The sequence below is a fragment of the Schistocerca serialis genome, chromosome 1, assembly GCF_023864345.2.
Source record: "Schistocerca serialis cubense isolate TAMUIC-IGC-003099 chromosome 1, iqSchSeri2.2, whole genome shotgun sequence".
Taxonomy (NCBI): domain Eukaryota; kingdom Metazoa; phylum Arthropoda; class Insecta; order Orthoptera; family Acrididae; genus Schistocerca; species Schistocerca serialis.
The window spans coordinates 508512936-508518757 of NC_064638.1; the positions used below are offsets into that span (position 1 = coordinate 508512936).

The 5822-nt window shown below is 39.6% G+C and overlaps 1 non-coding gene across 1 annotated transcript; it reads left to right on the forward strand.

Moving 5' to 3' along the window:
• The first annotated feature begins 555 nt into the window (after positions 1-555).
• On the forward strand, positions 556-630 carry Trnas-cga (transfer RNA serine (anticodon CGA)). Its single transcript has one exon. It is a non-coding gene; the product is annotated as a tRNA-Ser (tRNA).
• The last annotated feature ends 5192 nt before the right edge of the window (positions 631-5822 follow it).

Genomic DNA, 5822 nt, shown 5'->3' on the forward strand with positions numbered 1-5822 from the left:
GCATCTCACTACTATTGATCCTTCTTGGCCTAGTTTGCGAGACGTGTTCGTGACCGCTACCCAACTTGATCGTCACTACTTGAAATTGCCACTATTTTGCAGGAAGAATATTATAAGGTTCACTTGAAAATCATACAGGACTTCCAGAATGAGATTTTCACTCTGCAGCGGAGTGTGCACTGATATGAAACTTCCTGGCAGATTAAAACTGTGTGCCGGACCGAGATTCGAACTCGGGACCTATGCCTTTCGCGGGCAAGTGCTCTACCAACTGAGCTACCCAAGCACGACTCACGCCGCGTCCTCACAGCTTTACTTCTGCCAGTACCTCGCCTCCTACCTTCCAAACTTTACAGAAGCTCTCCTGCGAACCTTGCAGGACTAGCACTCCTGGAAGAAAGGATATTGCGGAGACATGGCTTAGCCATAGCCTAGGGGATGTTTCCAGAATGAGATTTTCACTCTGCAGCGGAGTGTGCGCTGATATTAAACTTCCTGGCAGATTAAAACTGTGTGCCGGACCGAGACTCGAACTCGGGACTTTGCCTTTCGCGGGCTTGGGTAGCTCAGTTGGTAGAGCACTTGCCCGCGAAAGGCAAAGGTCCCGAGTTCGAGTCTCGGTCCGGGACACAGTTTTAATCTGCCAGGAAGTTTCATACAGGACTTGTTTTTGATAATTCCGAAGCTTTATCGAATGACACTGGTTTTCCTATTCCATATCAGGTGAGCATTTATGTTTCTGCTGTTTCCGTATTTTTGTCTTTTACGGTGCTGATTAATTTAATTTCTGATGAAATGTTGCAAAACAAGGGGAATGAAGATGTGCTGTTAATAATGTAGCTCAAAAACATAAAAAAAGAACTAAAAAACTTTGCTTAGTTGAACTATCCGAATGACCTCAACCGTTTGCGAGTAATTAGGACGTAATGGCAAAACAAGTACTTGGTGAGAGGTTTCAGCTTCCTCGACATTCATACGAGACTGATTTCCACGAGCTGTCACTATCTCCTACAACGAACGTATAAGCGTATGACTGCGGTCACGTCGTGCAAAGGTGATAACGTCAACTGCATTGTGCATGTCGGCGCAACGGGACTAATTTCCGCTCGTCAGCTGCCGGTATGCGTCGCAGGCGCGCACTCCTCACACGGTCAGCGTTCTCATTCAACTCGCGTCCATCCATCTCCGTTGCTCCCCACAGTCGGCGCTGGAGGTGCGTTAGCTCTTGCACAAACTCATCCAGTGTTACATCAATCAATTTAATCTGTGTTTCTGCCGCCCAGTGTCTGTCCATACACCGTGATTAATCACTGCGGCTGTCCCCTGGGAGAGAACTCCGCCGCCGCTGGTCGTATCTTTCACAGGCGCCGACGTGTCCACACAAACAGGTGATGCATGTTGCTGGCGGGCAAGACTTTATTATAAAGTACACGAGCTTCAGCCCGCTCTCAGGAAACCCTATTACCTTACTAGTGGGCTCACTGCGTCCCCTCTTCTCGGAAACATGATTATTCATTATGCCGAAAACTTTTAGTGCAGATTAAACTTTTTATCTCACAAAAACGAAAGCAAAATTTTTCATGAATAATCATTAACACAGGAATACCGTACATTGCGAGGGGAACACGCCATTGGTACATACAACGTTAGACGATGTAGTACTTAATACTTTTATTGGATTTTCCTACAGTTAAACGTGAAGTATAATTTCCTCTTCCATTCTTACGGTCGTTTTCTTCCAGCTTCGGTAAGTATGCTATATACGTGACGCATGCTATTCTCCGTGTTTATAGTCTTTGTGATCAAGTAGTTGTGAAACAGGTAAATCTATATGTCGTCTCTCAAAGGATCCAGATTCAGTATACGTTCGTCATTAAATGCGTACAAGCTAATGCTATTTTTTGGTGTGTACTACCAAGTAAACACACAAAAGAAAACATTTGCTCTTACATATTGTTATACGACGCAAAATAGTCTAATTTTCCGCAAGTCGCGCAACATCAAGCAACGTGTCAGACACTGATATCATAGACAAAAATATTCATTGTGTATAAGATATTAGATTAAGTTCTCTTATAAATTCAAATACGTAAATGTTTAAGCTAGTTACAGATAGCGATAATAATCTCATAGTAAATGTAGGCTGCGACAATCATATTTATCAGCAACACATTCCCTGCAAAAAAAAAAAAAAAAAAAAAAAAAAAAAAAAAAAAAAAAAAAAATTAGTTACTCTAATAAACGTTCTACTGGGCAATGGTGGATAAAACTGATCTTACGGGACTCAGTTACGTACCGTGAGAAAAGTGACTTTATTCAAGTCAGTGGAAATCGTTCTACTTTGTCAGCTTGTTTTCATTCATTTTATTCTCTTATAATTGTTAGTTTCCATAAGGGTTTTCGATTTTCGTCTTCTTATTGTATAAAAATATTTTCGTATAGCCGCTGAGTGACTTCTTCCGTTCTGTGTGATTAATTCCATCGTTACTATTTATTCCAAATTTCCTCTTTACATTCTCCGTGTAGTCACATACATCCAAAAGCGTTGCTATATTTTCAGGTGTGTTCTTCTATGTTACTTTTTTATTTCTAGATCTTCACAAATTTCCCCTACTCGATTAAGATTTAACCTCTCTGAACTGTTTCTCTTAAGCGGTAAAGTTAAGTCCCATAAGATTTCGCACACATTTGAACATTTAAATTTGATCCCAAATCACCATTCATCATTTCTAATTATGCTTATTAGAAAATTGGCCCTTCTGTCTAATAACTCTGACATCAGTTTACCTTTCCAAGATGTTTTTCAGGAGGATGCAATTGAGAATGTTCCATATTCCATGCTTTCCATGTTTCCTACGTAGTTACAGATTTTTTTTATTTTATTTTATTTATTTATTTATTTATTTTTTTTTAAGTCTTTTCCTCAGCTGTACCGATACATACTGATTTGTAGTTTATAAATTCTCTGATTTAGTATGGTTTTAATTGTAAATTTCAGTGATTTTACATGTGTATACCCAAGGTTGATTGACTTATGTGAACGTTTTTCTTTTATCAACTCACCACAATTATTTCAATACTTAACAAGAAAGACATTCGTAAGATCAATTCTCTTTTCTCCCCGTAACAAAACAATTATGAGCGCAGTATTTATTCTACATAACTTCATTACGTGTCCGTAAGTGACACATCGCTACTCAGAGTTTCTTTCTCTCATAGATGCGAAGAATGTGGAACACAGGGTGAGTTGCAGAGAGACGCGTGAAGAAAGTAGGTGTAACCTTTTTGAGAAACCATCTCATGTACCGTATGAAATGGATTGATTCCACTTAACACACCTGCCTTTTCAATGTGAATTTCAAGCTTTTATCTATGCTCATCATTGGTCGTACTTTCCTAGCAACTTTGTTTGATTTTTGAGTGGTTTTATTGCTACGTTTTGATTACAAACACTGTTGTTAAGCGTGATGCCTGTTGACACAAAGACAAGCCTTTACACTAAAATTCATGTTAAACGCAATCATAATTTATATAAATACTCATCACTTCTGAACGAAATGCAGTGAACTTGCTCTGTGCGTGCATCTAAACTTCTTTAATCGTCATTATGGTCATTGCATAAGGAATAAAGCACAAATGAGTAAAATCCCTCTCAGGCATTAGCTCTCTTAACGTGTTTTAAGACTCGAAAAATCGTGATGCTTGAGCAGTAATTTAGATTTAGTTGTGCTAAAATGTTGATTGGAGTTCCGTTTTCATACCTACAAGAGACTTTCAAAGAATACTTCAAATGGATCTACGTCTTCTATTGAACTTCCGTGCAGATAATTTTACGTGACCATACAGTTTCGTAGCATTTCGTTATATTACGCCTAGATATTTACGCAGCATGACAGATTAAGAATCTTGCCAGTGCTCCAGCAATCGGATTCATATTAATTGGGATATTTACTTCTGTTGTGGGTATATTCTTGTAATGACCAACATTTAACGATATTTGACAATCTCAGAGGAATCTAAAACACTGTCCATGTGCTTTACCACTTACTTAGAGTCACTCAGTATCAATACTGACCTGTACGAAACAGCACGGTCAGTGAAACTATGAGAGCCGGCAAACTCTGTTTGATAAGCCCGACAGACCGTGTTTCTTAAGTCGCTCACGTATATAGAGAACATCACAAGTTCTGTTACACTTCCTCGTGGTATGTTAAAAATTAATTTCGTTTCTGTTGCACATTCGTCGGCATGTATCACATTTGGGTTCTACAAGTCAAAAAATTCAGAATTCTAATGAAAACCCATAGCAGGGTATCTTGATTTAACTGAACCATGTGATACAGTTTGGAAGGTACTCTGGGAATTTGGGTAGAAAGAATCTTCCCATTCACTTGCAGATTTTATATAACATTATGAAAGATATAGATTTCTCCATCTACGTCAATGTGTTCGACAACAACTTACATTTATCAAGAAAAGAAAAAACAGTTGTCATCAGCACATACGACACGGAACAAATAAACCGTTTATCACACTCTTAAGAAAATCTTTTCTAAGCCTGTAGGAGTCGATAGCTTGATAATATATTGTGTGTTAGTAGTGTTTACAGTGCAACCAATGAGAATAATTTGGGTATTGTGAAAAAAAAACCGTCCCGGTGGAGGTTCGAGTCCTCCCTCGGGCATGGATGTATGTGTCTGTCTTTAGGATAATTAAGGTTAAGTAGTGTGTAAGCTTAAGGACTGATGACCTTAACAGTTAAGTCCCATAACATTTCACACACATTTGAACATTTTGATCAAAAAAAAAAGTCCCCTACTTACGAAAATTTTTACGTTATCGCGTAGAACCATCCCAATACGTTCAATGTGCAAAAAATTTATCTTCGAAGAAGTAACAACCATTTATGGTGGTGAACACTTTTTGTCACGGTATAATGAATGTAGGAGTCGTTTCCTGAAGTATAAAGTGCCACGGTGAGAACAACGATATGCTCCCATGTGATTCTGCAAAAGGCAAAGAATTTCTCACGGGCACGTACATACCCTGCGCTGGTCTATTCTAGAGGAGTGTAACAAAACGTAAACGCAGTGAGCCAATTTAACCGAGCGGATGACTGAGGCCTTTGCGGTAGCATATTGTTCCGGAAGGACGGATAAAGCAGGTTAATTAACGGGCGCTATGCTTAAACTAATATCAAAGTTCCAGAATGGCTTAAGCCCAGAAACAAGTTTATATTACCTGCGAAGGTTAATCCCCGCCGAAATTACCTCCACAGCGGACGTTACGTCGCGCATGCCGCTGGGCGCCCAGCGCATGAAACCGCGATGCTCCCGAGATGCGCGGCGCCTTCGCAGTTACGTCGTATGTTTACCGTCGCCTCTGCGGCAAACTGCGTCGCGTTCTTATACAATGAAACGCAAACACTTGCTCCGTACCAGTACTTTATCTAGCAATGCTGGAACCACTGGCGTAACACAATCGACGAGGAAAGCCAATTGAAGAAGGTGTATTTCTCTTATTGCTTCTCATTTTCAACAATAAATGATGGCTATCAACATCGTTGAAAAATACACATTAGTCTATCAGACACTTTGTCGGGCATGCAAATGTGTTGCAATGCAGACGGGGAGTAAACCAACACTGTTGTTCGTAGTACGAGATGTCAAAAGCAGGGGTAGTACACGAATTCTAGATATACCGGGTGATCAAAAAGTCAGTATAAATTTGAAAACTGAATAAATCACGGAATAATGTAGATAGAGTGGTACAAATTGACACACATTCTTGGAATGACCTGGGATTTTATTAGAACCTAACAA